Genomic DNA, 19003 nt, shown 5'->3' on the forward strand with positions numbered 1-19003 from the left:
AGCTCCAGTGTAGTGTGATGGATGAAAAGCGCAGATCATCCTGTCAGCATGGATCCCTGGAATGCACGAAATGGAAAACAGATGTGGACCAAACAAGTATCCCTACACCTGTCTCTGTATCAAAACCTGTCCAAACGTTTTGGTGAAAGGTATAGTAGAGTATCACACACTTGTATTTTCTTCTCCACTGGGGTTTGTGCAGATTATATGCAACGGGGGAACTTATGCTAATTAAAAAAATGAGTGCAAGTTGGAAAGTGTTTAGTGTTATAGTTTAGCCATTAATAACCTAAATGCTTTACACGGAGATATATTTTGTGTAGACTGCTTGCTATGTGGTTTTATTTTAATGAGGATATTTTGCAATCAGTCAAGAGAGAGATGAAAAAACATGCTCTTGTTGAGTTTACAGTGATATACTGGGCTCACTGCTTTTGCTAAAATGTGTGCATCTGTCTGCCCTCCCAACAAATGGCAGTTAACCTGTTGCTTTCAGCTCAGCTACTGAACCTTACTAACAAAAAATAAACTTATGGAGATCATCAGAGTAAAGCATGTACAAATAGGTCCATTCAAATAAGATCTATTAAGTCCCTTTGACTGGGGACCACTCCTAGAAGAAGTTTGAGACTGGAAGTCCTGAGGCAGATCAGAGCGCCCAGATGGAGCTGACTGAGGGTGAGCTGAGGGACTGAAAGACACCAGCAGAGATATGGCTGAGAGGAGAGGAGGTGGGAGAGTAAGGCTGGGAGGGAACACAGGAGAACAGGAACTGGGTAGAACCAGCAGAGGCACAGGTAGGGTGACCACCCGTTCGTGTACCGCGTGCGCGCACAGCATTTGAAGCCCAATTCATGCGTCCCACAAATTGACACTGTGTCACACATAATCAATGCTTACTCAAAAAAAGTTGGTCGCTCTAAATCCTCGAGCCCCAGGCAGCCAAACGAACATTACTTGACAGTTCAGCACGTTACTGTTGCCACACCCACCCCTCAGTTGAACTGCTGACTACAATGTTGTCAACGTTTTCGTTGTTGTCATGACAGCGCACGCACGTGCATACCAGACACACTGGGAAGGAACTTTTAGATATATGCTTTCCAACTCGAAAAATGGAGAAAGTGAGGCACCGCCATCATCAATTAAAAAAGAGAAGGTGTGTCCTGTTTCAAACTGTTTTTTTTTTTCATGCGCCTGCCTTTACTAACATGCAAGTTCACCATCCTTTCTCCCCCTTCTCGTTCCGTGAACCTCTGGAGTTGTGATTTTAGACTTTTTAACTGTTCCTGTGGTGTTGAGCAACTACAATTCATTTTAATCCTATAATTTTAGATTATAATTTATATATAGTGAATAAATTGTAATGAAACATAAATAAAATAGCTAAAGTAAATTGTAAGTGGAAGTTCATCTGTCAATTCTATCATGAGCATACATTAGCAATTACACATGTTTAGGGGAATAGGGCATTATTAATATACCATGTAAGGTGGTATGTGCTAGAAATGGGTAAACCACTATCAGTGAGTCTGCCCATGGGGTGGGGGCACCGCCGCGCAAGGCAGTGTCCAACAATATCCCTCAGAAACATACCCCTTGTCCCCCCTTGGGCTTATTAGCAGGTGGTCATCCTAGGCACAGGAGATTCAGAGCTGGGCAGAACCAGCAGAGACACAGGAGATTCAGAGCTGGTAATAACCAGTGGAGACACAGGAGATTCACAGCTGGATAGAACCAGCAGAGACACAGGAGATTCAGAGCTGGTTATAACCAGTGCAGACAGAGGAGATTCACAGCTGGACAGAACCAGCAGAGGCACAGGAGATTCAGAGCTGGTAATAACCAGTGGAGACACAGGAGATTCACAGCTGGATAGAACCAGCAGAGACACAGGAGATTCAGAGCTGGTTATAACCAGTGCAGACAGAGGAGATTCACAGCTGGACAGAACCAGCAGAGGCACAGGAGATTCAGAGCTGGTAAGAACCTGTGGAGACACAGGAGATTCACAGCTGGACAGAACCAGCAGAGACACAGGAGATTCAGAGCTGGTTATAACCAGTGCAGACAGAGGAGATTCACAGCTGGACAGAACCAGCAGAGGCACAGGAGATTCAGAGCTGGTAAGAACCAGTGGAGACACAGGAGATTCACAGCTGGACAGAACCAGCAGAGACACAGGAGATTCAGAGCTGGTAATAACCAGTGGAGACACAGGAGATTCACAGCTGGATAGAACCAGCAGAGACACAGGAGATTCAGAGCTGGTTATAACCAGTGCAGACAGAGGAGATTCACAGCTGGACAGAACCAGCAGGGGCACAGGAGATTCAGAGCTGGTAAGAACCAGTGGAGACACAGGAGATTCACAGCTGGACAGAACCAGCAGAGACACAGGAGATTCAGAGCTGGTTATAACCAGCGCAGACACAGGAGATTCACAGCTGGACAGAACCAGCAGAGACACAGGAGATTCAGAGCTGGTAAGAACCAGTGGAGACACAGGAGATTCACAGCTGGACAGAACCAGCAGAGACACAGGAGATTCAGAGCTGGTAAGAACCAGCGGAGACACAGGAGATTCACAGCTGGACAGAACCAGCAGAGACACAGGAGATTCAGAGCTGGACAGAACCAGCAGAGACACAGGAGATTCAGAGCTGGTAAGAACCAGTGGAGACACAAGAGATTCAAAGCTGGACAGACATAGGAGACTCAAGAGCACTGTGTATTACCTCCCCAATCCAGTCTATTAAGTCCTCTTGAAAAACATCCATTAGTTCCTCAATATAATGTCCAGTGACCAGTAGCAGCTCACCCTCAGCTCCCTCCAAGCCCTCGATCTCTTCGAACACTCCCTCAGGCTGTGTTGCCGGCTCATGCACGTGGTCAGATAACTCTCGAGACTCAGGCTTCAGGGCGAAGAGCTGCTCAGTCGCAGGTTTCTGTGCTGGCTCACGTGTCGTGGCAGGCTTAGGCTCTCAGTCTGTGGTGGGGTTAGGCGATACCGTTGGGGCTGGAGATGTCCTCATCGGCATGTCAAATGGAGAAAAACTGTCCAAAAAAACAAACTGCTCCACAAAAGCAGCGACGTGACCCTGGGAATGTCCGCTGGAACGCATGCCTTCAACCTTTCGCTCAGACTGGCATAGTAAAAAACACAGAGCGAGCGATCAGGGTAATGAGTCAGGTACACGAGATGTAAAAAGTCCCGTATGTGGTCTTCCAGCGGACACTCACCCTGTTCCAGGCATAGCAGGGCCAGAGCAGGAATGTCCATGGTGACAGAGGAGTGGGAAAAAAAGGGAACAAAACTTTAGTTAGTCCATCTGTCTTGTTTGGTTCGATTGAATCGAACTAGTGCTGCAACAATGCGTCGACGTCATCGATTACGTCGACTACAAAAATATGCCGACGTGCGTGAAATGCGTCGACGCGTCACACTGTTTGTTTACATATTGGGAATGGAGAAAGTTGCATTCTATCACAAAAACAGAGAATACTGAATATTATGGGAATACTTTAAACAGAGGACAAATAAAATGGCCCTTTGTTCCCTTTGCAAAACCGACATGGTGTTTCACGGCAGCCCAACTGCGATGCGAAAGCACCTCAGAGGAAAACATCTTGGCGCTCTCCGGTGTTACGGTTTAACTGGTTACCGTGTGATCTGGTGACCAACTTCCTGGTTCAGGTCTGATATTCTTGCGCTTGCAGCATTCTGAAAAGTTGAGATGTTTTTAACTCGATGCGGTGCAGACTGAAATAAACGAGCGAGTCGCACCGCTTATCGCGCACCTACATTGGAAATAACGAACTTGAGCGCGCAGAAGACTTGATTTGTGAACGGCCCCTTAAAAGACAGCACGCCGCGAGACAACAGTCACAAACCACCGAGCTACCCCGAATCAGCTCCAGATCTCTGGAAACCATGCTAAACCATAGCAGAACCATGACTACATTTTATGGTTTGTGATGCTAAAGAACATTTCATGACGTCTCAGACTACTGTAAAATTATGGCTACTGTGGTTTAATTATAAACGCTATCATAAACTCATATTTACCATAGTAAAATAATTTTCTTTGCCTCTTTATTATTTTATACTGTAAAAACTTCAACCACATTGGTTGAAATATTATATTAGAAGTTGTACTTATATTTGTTTTGTATTTGTTTTATGCGTCCACAAATTGAAAACGCAATTGCATATACAATTTGCAATTCCTTTTGAATAAAGTCCGGAATATCATTCCATATTTAAACTTGCAACAGGGTGTAATGATGGTGAATTGATTTAAACAGATTGATGACTCTTAAAATGTACCTAATGTTTTGGAAAGTCTTCACAAGCATTGCTAATTTTGAGAGAGAAGACGTTTCATTAAATTTGATATTTTCTATAGAGCACAATCTGAGCTGTATTCAGCTCTTTTTGGTTGTGATCAGTGTGGCTTCAGTCCAGATCTTCTTGTTTTCTGTGTTTTCAGAGGCAGATGTGGTCTCAATGGCGGAGTCTATTATAAAAGTTGGGGACATAGAGGGAGAACTCTGTAAAATTGAACGGATCAGAGACATTTTGATCAGGAGGGAATCTGAGCTCAGATACATGTGAGCAAACTCATTTTTTCATGTAAATATTTAATATTATACAGTTATATATTTAATGATATACAGTTGCAATCAAAATTATGTAGCCCCTTTGATCTGCAAGACATTTTGTTGCGGGAGAACAAAATTTTATGACAATTCAACTAAGGCATCATTGAACTGTTAAAGAAAGTTTCCCTTTCAGGGAACTAATTGGGATCTCACTTTAGAGAGACCAATTTACTTGTGTAAATTAAATGAGTGTAAACTAAATGAGCCATTGCATATTGGTATGCAGTGATTGCATCTAACTGCCACTGATCGCAGCGTGAGTATGATTAAGCAGCAGATTGCAACGCATATTCAGCTTTTCGCTTTGGAGACGAGTGGTTATACTTTTCTGCTCCTGACTTTCTGATGACTTTCCTGACTTTTTTGAGAAAGAGACTGAAAGAGTTCAGCATGCTCTTTGGATCTCGAGTGTTGGCAGTACGACGCTTCAGCCCAACATGTTCGCTCGGTTCTATAGCCTTCGTGTTGAACCCGTATCCTCCTGTGTTCTCACCTTAAATAGTTAGAAGCACCGATAAGCCTTGGTTTAGTGTTGGCTTGCTAAAACCGGATTGGCTTGCTAAAAAAACAAAACAAGGCTGTATTTTTTCTAGTTTTTTATTTTTATAATAATGTAATAGGTGGGTCCTGATCACCTTTCAGGTGTGTTTTTTTTTTTTTCTTTTTTTTTTTTTTTTCAGTAATAACTTGCTGACAGTAAATAATCCCTTACATATTAATATTTATGTTGTGGAATGAGGAGGCGCAGTGGGATGCTTCCGGTAAGACTGAGATGGGCCACCAACGACGTCACCTGCAGTGCACTTCTGGATTCCGGGGCCGAGGGCAATTTCATGGATTACAACTTCACTCAGCAACATGGCATCTCCACTTCCTCCCTTGAGCACCCCATCTCCGTCAGCGCACTCAATGGACAGTCACTACCTACTCTCTCACACATCACGGATTTCATCACACTCATCACCTCTGGTAACCACTCCGAAGAGACTCAGTTCCTTCTCATGGACTCACCTCATGCTCCCATCGTCCTTGGCCATCCCTGGCTCAGGAAGCACAATCCCCGCATTAACTGGATTCTGGGTACTGTCACGGAGTGGAGCACCAGTTTTCATAAGTCTTGTCTTTTGTCTGCTTGTTCCACAGTGTCTGTTTCTGTTTTGCAGGATGAGACTGTGGATCTGTCTAACGTGCCCAAGGAGTACCTCGAACTGAAGGAGGTGTTCAGTAAGTCCCGGGCTGCTTCTCTCCCTCCACATCGTCCCTACGATTGTGCTATAGACCTAGTGCCGGGTAAGTCTCCCCCTAAGGGCAAATTATACTCTTTGTCTGTTCCCGAGAGGGAGGCCATGGAGAAATACATTTCTGATTCTCTGGCAGCCAAGATCATTCGCCCTTCCTCTTCTCCAGCGGGGGCGGGGTTCTTTTTTGTGGGGAAGAAGGATGGTTCCTTGCGACCTTGTATTGATTACCGGGGGCTGAACAACATCATGGTTAAGAATACTTATCCTTTGCCGTTGATGTCTTTGGCCTTCGAGAGATTGCAAGGAGCATCCATCTTCACTAAATTGGACTTGCGTAATGCTTATCATTTGGTCCGCATCAGGGAGGGAGATGAGTGGAAGACCGCTTTTAACACCCCCAGAGGGCACTTGAATACTTGGTTATGCCCTTCGGGCTATCCAACTCGCCTGCGGTCTTCCAGGCACTCGTTAATGATGTGTTGAGAGCAGTGTTGGGTGTTACTTTGTAACGCGTTACTGTAATAATATTACTTTTTTCAGTAACTAGTAGTGTAAGGCATTACTCGTCTGAAAATGGTAATATTATTACAGTTTTCCCAAGCTAGTTACTTGCGTTACATTTGCCAGTAGCACCTTCATCACACACAAGGCACACAACACAGAGAACAGAAGGGAAGGGAAGGAGGGCGTGAATGGAACAGTGATTGGTCTGGGTTTGGCACGAGGTATCATTTACCATCACTGATTGGTCGACAGCCGGCAGCAGAGCGGCACGCTCAGACAGATGGGGAAAAATGGAAGCGTCAACAACGGCAAGCTCTTTTTCAGAGGAAGGTTCCCAGCAACAGAAAGCTAGTTTCGACGGGTGGAGATTCAGTAATTATTTTGTAGGAGTGCTCCGATCACGATCACGCATTAATATGCGCATCTCAGTAAAGCCGGTTCTCTAAAGCGGTTTATTCCATCAGGTGCGTGAACCATATGTTCATACAACCGTGCCAATAAACGCTGAAAATGAACGTGGATTTGCGCATCTTCTCAGTTAATAACGGCTCTGTGTAGTAACAGCTGCTCTATGTGAAATCACGCACCTGATGGAATTAACCGCTGATTAGAGAACAGGTGTACTGACGAGCAGTAATATAAGTGAGTTGTGTAAACAGTGATTTATGTGACTTCAATTATTTCTTATTAAACTGAAATCGAAAAGTAAAAAGTATTTTTGGAAAAACCACATCCTGGTGTTAGTCTTCATATGCTGCTGAATAGTGTTAACACGGATATAGAAAAATAAGGAGTGCAAGAGATTGATTCCTAATGTCAGTTTATTTTTAATTAATACTACAGTAGTTCGGTTCCCTTTACATCTTTAACTACCCGTTAATTTATCAATTGAATGGGTGACCTATCCTCATTAATAGAGCAAACATTTGCCCCCCTGAGAGAATTGGCAGGAGCCGCCACTGATAAAGACCCTAAAGAACACTCCTCCTTTGTATGTTCTCCCTCCATCTGATGCATCTCAGGCAATCATAGAGTAATTAAGAAAAAAAGATGTAACTAGTAATATAACTAGTAATATAACTAGTTACTTTCTCCAGGGAGTAATAAAGTAAAGTAAGGCATTACTATTTTTGAGAGTAATATGTAATATGTAATATATTACTTTTTTGAGTAACTAGCCCCAACACTGGTTGAGAGACATGGTTGATCAGTTCATATATGTCTACCTGGATGACATATTGATATTTTCTTTGTCTCTCCAGGAACATGTTCAACACGTCAGACGAGTGCTTCAGCGCCTGTTAGAGAATGGTCTTTTTGTCAAGGTGGAGAAATGCGAATTTCATGCACAATCTGTTTCCTTCCTAGGGTACATTGTCTCGTCTGAGGGAATTCGCATGGATCCTGACAAGGTTAAGGCTGTGGTGGATTGGCCAAATCCAGATTCCCGTAAGGCCCTACAGCAGTTTCTGGGGTTCGCCAATTTCTACCGGCGTTTTATTCGCAACTTCAGCCAACTAGCCGCACCTCTGACTGCCTTGACCTCCCCCAGAACGGCCTTCAGGTGGTCAGATGCAGCCGAAGCTGCATTTGCTAAACTGAAGAGTCACTTCGTTTCGGCTCCCATTCTGATTGCCCCTGATTCCTCACGTCAGTTCGTGGTGGAGGTCAATGCGTCAGAGGTGGGGGTAGGAGCAGTTCTTTCCCAGCAGTCCCCCTCAGATAACAAGATGCACCCTTGCGCGTTTTACTCTCAACATTTATCTCCCGCGTAAAGTAATTATGATATTGGTCACAGAGAGTTGTTGGTGGTCAAATTAGCGTTAGAGGAGTGGCGTCACTGGTTAGAGGTTTCGGGGGTGCCCTTTATCATTTGGACTGATCACAAGAACTTAGAGTATATACGATCAGCTAAAAGGCTCAATTCCAGGCAGGCTCGGTGGGCACTTTTTTGTCGATCATTTTGATTTTACTCTATCGTACCGCCCAGGCTCCAAAAACATCAAGCCCGATGCTCTTTCTCGTATTTTTGGTCCATCCAAACGCCGTCCACTCCCGAGTGTATTTTTCCTGAGACATTAGTGGTCTCCACTCTGACATGGGAGGTCGAATCGAAGGTCCTGGCGGCCTTAGAAGGGGTAAGGCCTCCGCCCGCATGTTTGTGCCGGATGAGTTAAGGTCCTGCGTCATTAAGTGGGGTCATTGCTCTAACATAGCTTGCCATTCAGGGGTTAATCGAACCAGATGTTTGGTCAAGCAACGTTTCTGGTGGCCAGGTATGGCTCGCGACATCCGCGATTTTGTTTTGGCTTGCTCGGTTTGCGCCGCTGGTAAGACTTCCAACCGTCCTCCAGATGGGTTACTCCAACCGCTGTCTGTCCCTTCAAGACCCTGGTCCCACATCACGCTAGATTTTGTCACCGCCCTCCCAAGGGTATACGGTTTTTTTGACCATTGTGGACCGGTTCTCGAAGGCAACCCAGTGACAGCGGTCACTGTCATTGACAGTGTTGTGCAAGTTAATTCCAAATTGTAATACATTATATATTACTTGTTACTGTCATTTAAAAGTAATTCCCTGCATTACAATATTACTGTCTCAGAATTGTAATGCGTTACATTACCCTGTATTACTTTTGAGTTACTTTCAGCAGAACCAACCTTGTAAAGTTTATTTGAGTACCATCAGCGTGGCGGGAGGAGTCTTGGGGGGGGGGGGGGGTTGCAGTTTACCATACCTGTTTATTTATCTAATTATTTATTTATTTTTGCTATTTATTTGTTTTTATGCTATTTAAAAAAAGGGAAAAATGATACTCGAAATGAAACTCCACACTTCTGTATAGGGCTGGGCGATCTGAGGAAAAATGTATATCTCTCTATTTTTTGTCTGATTTGCGGTATAAGGTAGTCTATATCTTGGTATTTTGGATTTGGATTAAACAAAGTGAATGTAAGCATACAGGCATATATTAGGGTTAAAATCTCATTACATTCTAACATAACATTGCAATCTAATGTATATATATATATATATATATATATATATATATATATATATATATATATATATATATATATATTAAAGCAGAAGTTAAAGTTAAAAATCACAGATTGAGTAAAAAGGCTATTTTGATTACCCCATTACACTTTACAGTTAGTGCTATCATACAAATACACTTACTTATAGGTTTAAAATTCTACATGTCACATTTAATGTCCAACTATAAATATTTCAGCAAAATGTATACATTAGAATTATTGCTCTCCTCTTTTATTGAGCTCACCTGTTTGGCGCGCATACACGCCGCGGCTGCACTCGACTAGCGGATAATCGCTGAAGCAAAAGCTCGTGCACTTCTGACAGCAAAATGGAAATATTTCCATTGTTATTTTTTATAATTTACAGATGGAGTACATACCTGTGCAATGTAAGTTATGCATTAAGGAAAACGGCACATCTCAAACACGTCTCTCTGTCAGCCTCACATGCAGCCTTTCTGTCAGAGCTTCTAACGGGGCGAGCGCGAGCCGCTTTGAACTGGCTACTAGGAAAGAAATAAAACGCATAAATTATTTAAATGAAAAACAAACACCACAAGCAGCTATTGACTGACCACGAACAGGAAATATGACTTATTTGCTTCATATTTCGATTCGTTAATGTCTTGCGGTCTTTAGTTTTTTTTTTTGTTTTTTTTTTTTGAAAAATTACATTTTGGGCTAAAAGTGCATTGTAACGCAAACATTACTGAACATGTACAGAGTAAAATATTACTGAAAATTGATTAGTAATGCCTTACACTACTGCGTTACAGCAAAAAGTAATATGTTACTGTAATGCATTACTTTTGTAATGCGTTACTCCCAACACTGGTCATTGACCACATCTTCCGGATACATGGCCTCCCGGTGGATGTGGTTTCTGACAGGGGGCCCCAGTTTGTGTCCAAATTCTGGCAGGAGTTTTGTAAATTGCTGGGGGCAACGGTTAGTTAGTCCATCCCCAGACCAATGGTCAGACCGAGAGAGCCAACCAGGATTTAGAGCGTATGTTGCGATGTTTGGCGTCCAAGAATCCTTCCTCCTGGAGTCAACAACTCTCTATTATTGAGTACGCACATAACTCGTTACCAGTGTCTTCTATGGGCCTCTCCCCGTTTGAATCTAGCTTAGGTTACCAGCCACCTGTTTTTCCCAGTCTGGAATCCGAAGTTGCAGTCCCCTCTGCCCACGCCTTTGTCCAGAGGTGCCGCCGCACCTGGAACAGAGCCCGTGAGACTCTCTTGCAGGTGAGGGCGCGCACCAAGGCTAAGACCGATCGCCACCGGTCAAAGCCACCCGTATACGTCGTTGGTCAAAAAGTGTGGCTTTCTACTAATAATATTTCGCTCCACTCCGTTGCTAATAAACTTATTCCCAAATTCATTGGCCCGTTTACTGTCACCAAAATCATTAGTCCGGTGGCAGTCCGGTGGCAGTCCGCCTCAAATTGCCTCCCGTGTACAGGAGGATTCATCCCGCCTTTCATGTTTCCAAAATTAAACCAGTTTTTCAATCGACAGGTAAGGGGTGGTGGGAACGCCGAGAGGAGGGGTACTGTCACGGTTCATAGATACATGGTGTCATCTTGTTGTCTGTGTGTAGGTTGCAGGGTGTATCACCTGATTGTTCTGTGTGGGCGTCGCCGCTGATTACTGATCAGCGGCAGCTGCAGCTTATTATATCTTGCCTATATTAACGCCTTGTCTTTCGTCTCATGTTTGTCAGATCGTTTGTTTGGAGTCCTGGTGTTGTTCGTGTCTCTCGTGTAGTTGTTCCTGCTCTGGATTTCTCGTCGCTGTTTCCTGTTGCCTGTCAGTTCCTGTGGACACTCGTTCTGGATTACCTCGTTCATCACTTCAGCCACGTTTACTTCACGGACTCCCCTCACCACGAACACCATCGCCCATCAAGGTCCCTGTGTTGCCATCTCTCCTGCTGCTTGTTTGTCTTGTCAATTCCTGAACATCTGACTCTATCTGTGGAAAGCTCATATTAAAGAGACATTAACTTGCATTTGCATCCAGTCTTCTTTGCCGTGACAATTAGGGGAAGAGTTTTGCCTATCACAAAAACAGTGGGGAATTTCTTCCCAAGTGCTTGATTGGTTCTCATCCCCCACAGTCTGTCTCAACTGAACTGGAGAGAAACAGAAAGAAATCCAATGGTACAGCTTCATCATTAGACTGCATATTTTCTTAATTCAGAGACTGAATGCACTCTCTCTGACTCAATTAGCCTGCAAAAAATGGTAACATCTTAATGAACTGGGTTTATTAAAGTCAAAAATATTGTTTTAGATCACAAAAAAAATGTTCAGTTATACCACTAACATTTCTTTTTAGGGTAACATTTGCAGGTTATTGCTTTTTACAGTTTGTTAAAAACACGTGTTATTTGAATATCAGCTGTGATTTAAGTGGTTCAAATAATTTAATCTAATAACCAATGATATCATAGAATATTTTATACATGAGTACATTAGCACAGTATTGACAGCATCTTTGTTCGGTTTTAGACAGATTCTAAAAGCATTTTATGTATGAACAACTTTGGAAATGTATAAAAATGTTTATGAATTATTTTAGATGATCAGATCTTTAATCCATGAAATAATGCTGTGATTTTATTGTGCTTAAAGAAGGTGTTTAGATCAATTAATAAATATACTCAAAGACATCACAAATATTTGACACATTCTCCTCATTTGACCTTATAATGGTTTATTTTTGTTCAGTGTGATTTATGGTGCAGTATTTGACTCATTTTGAAGGATTCCATCAGATTATATATATATATATATATTCATCATAATTGAATCATTGTATTTTTAACATTTTGATTTACATAAAAATTAATTGCCGTATAAAAATATATATAGTACTATATTAAAACAACAACAAAAATACATTTGTCTGCCTTGTTTAGCTCTAATGCTTTTGTATTGATAAGAAAAGGTTAAATTTATAGTGGAGCTTGGACATGTATATTTAGAATATAATGTTTTTTAGACTATATTGTTCTTTTATGTTTTTAAAGCTGTGCACTAAATACTTTATAAATTTTATTTTCAAGGTCATGAGACAACAGTGTAAAAAACAACTGTCCTACCATGCTTATGGTAGGATAATGCTTCCTGTTTTAATTACTGTTTAATAAAGCAGACAGTATACAGTGTTCAGTGTGCCGTATTCAGCAAGTTTGAACTGAAATTCCTTTTTACCTGCTTAACACTGTAAAACATTTGACTCTGTAATTTTTATTTTAAAAAGCTATTTTTATCTGATCATACACTTAGCTTTAGTTTTGTTGGTGAAACATTTTTTTTTATTCAAATTACCATAAAACTAAATAAATTACATTTGAATAATAATAATAATAATATAATTAACTAATTGTATTTGTTACCACATGAATCACATTGCTTTGTTTTTATTTTTTTATTTTTTTTATTTCTTTAAACTTTTTCTTTTAAGTCTTTAAATGCTTCTCATGCTTTCGAACAGTTTTATAACAAAATATTTGCCCTTCCTTTTGTTCTGAAGGCTGGATGATATCCAGTTATGTAAAGAAATTACAAGACTGAAGAAAGAGCTTCAAAAGCTTTTGTCTGTTCCAGGTGAGATCTGGGAAAGCCCCTTAAATATATTGCAGTAAAAATTCAAGAGCTACTGTTCTGAAGTTACCTATAGAAATGAGATCTCTCTCTTTATTCAGCTGCTTTTACAATTTTCTAAAACTAGCACAATATGCACTACAAATTAAGCCACTAAATGGTCCAAACTTGCTTTTGTTTTTCTGTCAGGGCGAAACGTGGCCTGGCCTTATAAGCAAGACGATAAAAGTTGTTGCTTGGTAAAATAAATATAATAATAATAAAAATTACTATAAAAATCCATTTTCAGATAATGACAAGTCTAATGAAGACAAACAGAAGGAGGAAAAGCTTCTGAAACTGATTCATAAATTAGTGGAGGCCAGAGACTTCCTGGTAGATGACGTCTAGTTTGAGCGTCTCTGGTAAGCCGATTTCAGCATGCTGGAAAATTAAGGAGACTAACACACTTTTCATTTGCACTCTTTATTAAATCTCTGACTGAGCTCAATTCTGGGGCAGACGGGAGGGCCTGAGGGGAAAAAAATCATTACTCACACTCTAGTCTGTTCAGTGCTTGTGGCGTCGGCACAATTTTAAGATTGAATCTAGACTTTGAATCCAGTGTTTATCTGTTTATCTGTTTATGTGTTTAGCTGGCAGCCTCATCACCCTGGAGCCCAAGACTGGTTTCCCACTGAAGCTAAGCAGGGCTAAGCCTGGTCAGTACCTGGATGGGAGACCTCCTGAGAAAAAATAGGTTGCTGCTGGAAGAGGTGCTAGTGAGGCCAGCAGGGAGTGCTCACCCTGTGGTATGTGTGGGTCCTAGCGCCCCAGTGTAGTGATGGGGACACTATACTGTCAACGACCGTCCTTTGGATGAGACTTTAAACTGAGGTCCTGACTCTCTGTGGTCATTAAAAATCCCAGGATGTATTTCGAAAAGAGTAGAGGTGTGACCTTGGCATCCTGGCTAAATGCGCCCAATATGGCTGCCGTCGCCATATAAATGTAATGAATTCTTCTTCTTCTTATGTTTATTATTATGTTTTGCCTTTTGTATAATAATGGTAGTATATTAACATAATATAAAAGCATTTGACCCCAAAAAAGCTTCGAATATTTTATGTATTAGTTTCATCTATTGTTTCAGTTTTAGTAAATTTATATAATCAGTTCTAAGAAATAATAACTATATTGCAGCTCCATATTAACAACTATCAGCAAATCATTCACTTCTGCTGAGCAGAAGTCTTTTTTAAATCCAGGAGAATACCATGAACATATAAAGAGATAATGATACATGAACTCATATGATATTTTTAGATTTCATTTCCCAGCAATAATATGAAAACCTTGTGTTAACTGAAGGACGTGAAGACCAAGCATAAAAAGCAAATGATAAGTGATGTGACATTCAGCCAAGTATGGTGACCCATACTCTGAATTCGTGCTCTGCATTTAACCCATCTAAAGTGCACACACACAGAGCAGTGAACACACACCCGGAGTAGTGGGCAGCCATTTATGCTGTGGCACAAGGGGAGCAATTGGGGGTTCGATGCTTTGCTCAAGGGCACCTAAGTCGTGTTATTGCCAGCCCGGGATTCGAATCCATAACCCTAGGGTTAGGAGTCAAACTCTCTAACCACTAAGCCACGACTTCCCATAATGCATTGCCTCATATTCACCATGATTACCTTTGCTATACAGGGAACAGGAGGAGGACAAAGATATGGTTGAATTTCTTAAGTCCAAACTACCAAAAATCTCTCAAACCAAGAGAAAGTCATTCTTTTACAGCTGGAAGAAAAAAAGTAATGTTTATGATTTTAATGTTCACTTTGGTTAACCCCGATCTCAAGAGATGCACTAGCGACAGACACTAGTGGCTCTAGCCATTTTGCTTCCTTGTTAGTGCATTCGCCTCCCATGCCGTAGATCCGGCTTCGAGGCTGGCTCGGAGTGAGTGCGAGGTGCGGCAGCGAGGAACCACCGAGAGAGGGGTTACATTGGTGCCGTGACCCGGATGGGAGTGAGGCTTGGGGGGTGAGTGTAACGGAGGCCAGTGAGTAGTGCTGTGCAGGAAAACCTCACTCCCCGATCTCAAGAAATGCACTAGTGACATATATATACTTATTCAAACACACATAGATCGCAATTTTGCAGTCCTTACTGGCAACTCTATTGCCAAACTTTAATGTCAACACCTAGTACAACATTAACTTGTTAATGTAATAAAATACATAATAACAATAACACAATAATAAAACACTATATTTACAGCCTAATTAACAACTTTTTTGGCTGCTGGCCCTGGCCTGTCCTACCTTTACTATATTTTGTGGATTCTGAAATATTTGGTTATTTTTTTTTAATAGGTCAGCATTCAAATAGATCTGGCTGATAAATTGGTAAAAGCACATATTCAATTATATTATATTAACATAACATAAGCTTTACCTTCTGGACTGAATTATATGGTTAAGAAGTGAACTCTTTTGACAGTCAAGTACAGATTCATTCCATGATTTCATTCTTATGAAGTTTCTCTTTGGAGTGTTGCACACTTTTAGTGCATAAAGAAGTTCTGTAAAGTTGTAAAGACTAAAGTCTCAAACCCAAAGAGATATTCTTTATAAAAGTTAAGAGTCAACCACACCCCCAAAACGGCTCGTTGTTACATATCCCCACATGTCTACATCACGATGTGGGAAGATTTACATAACGCCGCCCAAATCTTCATGCAAAGAAGGAAGTAACTTTGATTCTTGCTGTTGCTGCCGGCACCATGTTTGTTTCATTGTGAAAGTGAAAATTATTTGTTTGGCCTTCCAAAAGAGGACACAACTAGAAATCAGTGGTTAAGTTTTATTTAAAACACTGTTCCAGAACAGTTCAACCCAAATATTTAGTGTGCAGCACATTTTATGGAGGAGAAGACTGGGAGAGAAGACTACATTATGTACATACATATGTAAAGGATTTGCCACTGATGATTCCGCTCCAATCAAGTTGATGCAGCACAAATTTCTGAGAGTGACACTCCCTTGAATACTGCCCAAGATGTTGCCAAATCAGAAGTAGAGCAGAGTGCCAGTTAACAGATGAAGGTACAGACAGCCTCACAGACTCATACACATGAGAAATTACCTGTGTACCCCAGTGTATTTAGAAAGTGCAGCACCTCTGCGCACATCGCTAAAACAAACAAACAATTGGTCTGCTGTCTTATCAATGTAAGCCCTCAAAGATTTAACTGGACATAAATCCACTCATATTTCAGTTTGATCTGCTGGCAGTGGAGCCAACACAACAGGCTGGTTCATAAAATGCAAGGACAAAACCTTGGGTAGAAATGCTGGATTGGGCCACAATGAGACACTACTGAATCCATTACTTCAGCACAGATAGGGAGACTCACATCACATGGAGGACACAAATGATTAGCTCCTTTCAGGAAGGTATAACTCATCAGACCCAAGTAAAGAATTACTAAACTCAGATCGATGAGCCACTAATGCTGCCAAATACACCTTTAATGTGAAAGTTGGATGGCCAATTTCCAAAAGACAGTGTGGCTAGAACGCCAGTCACAAAACACTTTCCACTAACAAGTGTACAACTTTCGTGTGCATACACTTGAGGATGTGTGAAACCATGACCTTGTAGGCCAGTGTGGAGCCACTAACACATTTGGAGTAGATGGAGGGAGGTGCCAGGGAGGAGCCCGGAGCAGGAGGAGCCAGGAAGGGATCCAGAGGAAAGCCAGGATAGCGGCCAATGGTGGAGTCAACAGTGGGAGTAGCCATGTAGGATATGGGGCCAACATCACCTAGGGGCTGACCGATGGAGACAGAGCTGGTGGAAGAGGAGCCCAGAATGGAGACGCCATGGAGCCAGGATGAAACCGAGGATCCGGAGGGCCAAGGCGGAGTTGGTGACTCAGGCAACCGAGCCAGAGGTGGGGTTCGGAAGCCAGTGGTGGAGCCAGAGCGACAGAGAATCAAAGTGGAGCTGGAGGGAAGAAGGAGCCAGAGGGATGGAGGGACAAGGTGAAGCTGGAGAAGTTGAATCCCAAGGTGAATGATGGTTGACAACTGACTCAAGTCCTCCCATGTTGATACACGGTGTTGCCAGCTCACACTCCTGGTCATTTGCATTCTCACACTCGGGTCCCGGGGAAATGTTAAGCTCTGTCAATCTTTTCAGTGCTGGTTCTTTTATCACGGCGGGTTTCAGCTCTGCAGCTGCAACAATGTTTGGGGTTTCCCACTAGTGCTTTCAGCACTGCTTCTGTTATTTTAATAATAATTGTAATAATTTTCACAAATTTATAGAGTTTTACTGTATTTTGATCAAATAAACACAGAATTGGTGAGAATAAATGACTTTATAACAAAGACTTAAGAAATTGCATTTATGTGTGTATGTAAAAAAACATAACTGATTATAAACTCCTTAATAAACTAACAAATAATGTATTAGCCAGATCTGTGCTGGGAAAATATCCTTGTTACCTTGTTACTCAGTTAAAATGGTTCACTGCAAGTCATTGCATCTTTTTGTATGAAAAAATCTCTTTGTCTATGAAACTCTTTTATGTAGATGTTGCTTGCAGTGGAAGGAGGCCGCCCAGAGCCCAGCAGAACTCTACTCCCTTTGTAACCAAGACAGGTCTCACTTTGCTGAAAGAGTGCTGTGGATTCACCTGTTCTATAATGTAAAAGGCACACTTTCGGAAGTGGCAACAGGATGTCACGCTGTCTAGTTTCTGTTTCCCTGGGTGTCCACTAGTGGGCTCACTTCCCCTTAGGCACTTCACCATAGGCACTAGAATTCCTCTAGTCTTGTCATGTCATCACAGTAATTGCACTCCTGTTAATTGCACCAGGTACAGTAACTTTATTGTCATTAGCCTCCCTTTCAATTCCAGTCTTTTCCTGTTGTTTGTATGGAGTCCTTACCGTTCGTATGTCCAGCCTTCTCGTCTTCCGAAATTCTTCCTCCTTGTCTTCTCGCCCTCCGAGTTGCTGTTCCTTTTCCTTTCCTGTTCCCTCTTTTGTTTATTTGTTTTTGGACTGATTTTTGGTTTTGACCTTGGACTGTTGTTTGACCATGATTTGGATTACCCTGTACAATAAAATACCTGCAATTGGATCACTCGCTCTCCCTGTGTCTCTCTGGGCAACGATCGTCACAGAAGGACTCCATCCCTTGAGATCCAGCAGTATGTTTTTTGATACTTCCTCCCCAGCCACTGAGTCAGGGTTAGTCACCGTTGACCTTCCAGAGTCAGGGCTAGTTCCTGTTGACCTTCCAAAGTCGAGTCAGGTGCTCGTGGACCCTCCAGAGTCAGGGCTAGTCACCGTTGACCTTCCAGAGTCAGGGTTAGTCACCTTTGACCTTCCAGAATCAGGGCTAGTCACTGTTGACCTTCCAGAGTGTGGACTAGTTCTAGAGTCTAGACTTCTAGAGTCAGGACTAGTTACTATGGACTTTCCAGAGTCAAGGCTAGTCACTGTTGACCTTTCAGAGTCAAGTCAAGTCACTGGTGATCTTCAAGGACAGAGTCAAGTCACCGGTGATCTTCAAGGACAGAGTCAAGTCACAGGTGATTTTCAAGGACCGAGTCAAGTCACCGGGGTTCTTCATGGGAGAATTCAAGTCACCAGTGATCTTCATGAACAAAGGCAAGTCACCATTGATCTTCATGAACAAAGGCAAGTCACCATTGATCTTCATGAACAAATACAAGTCACCAATGATTTTCATGAACAAATGCAAGTCAGCAATAATCTTCATGAGCAGAGTCAAGTCAGCATTGATCTTCAGGAACTCAGTAGAAACACCATGGGAGTACAAGAGTCTCGTAATTTCTCTGTTGAACTATCGGAGCCTCTCCACATCTCTGCTGAACTACCGGAGCCGTTCCACATCTCTGCTGAACTACTAG

At 42.1% G+C, this 19003-nt stretch overlaps 1 pseudogene; it reads left to right on the forward strand.

The window, feature by feature from the left end:
* The first annotated feature begins 17 nt into the window (after nucleotides 1-17).
* LOC128015512 (bMERB domain-containing protein 1-like) lies at nucleotides 18-17774 on the forward strand (annotated as a pseudogene).
* Nucleotides 17775-19003: the final 1229 nt, after the last annotated feature.

The sequence above is a fragment of the Carassius gibelio genome, chromosome A6 (genome assembly GCF_023724105.1).
Source record: "Carassius gibelio isolate Cgi1373 ecotype wild population from Czech Republic chromosome A6, carGib1.2-hapl.c, whole genome shotgun sequence".
NCBI lineage: Eukaryota > Metazoa > Chordata > Actinopteri > Cypriniformes > Cyprinidae > Carassius > Carassius gibelio.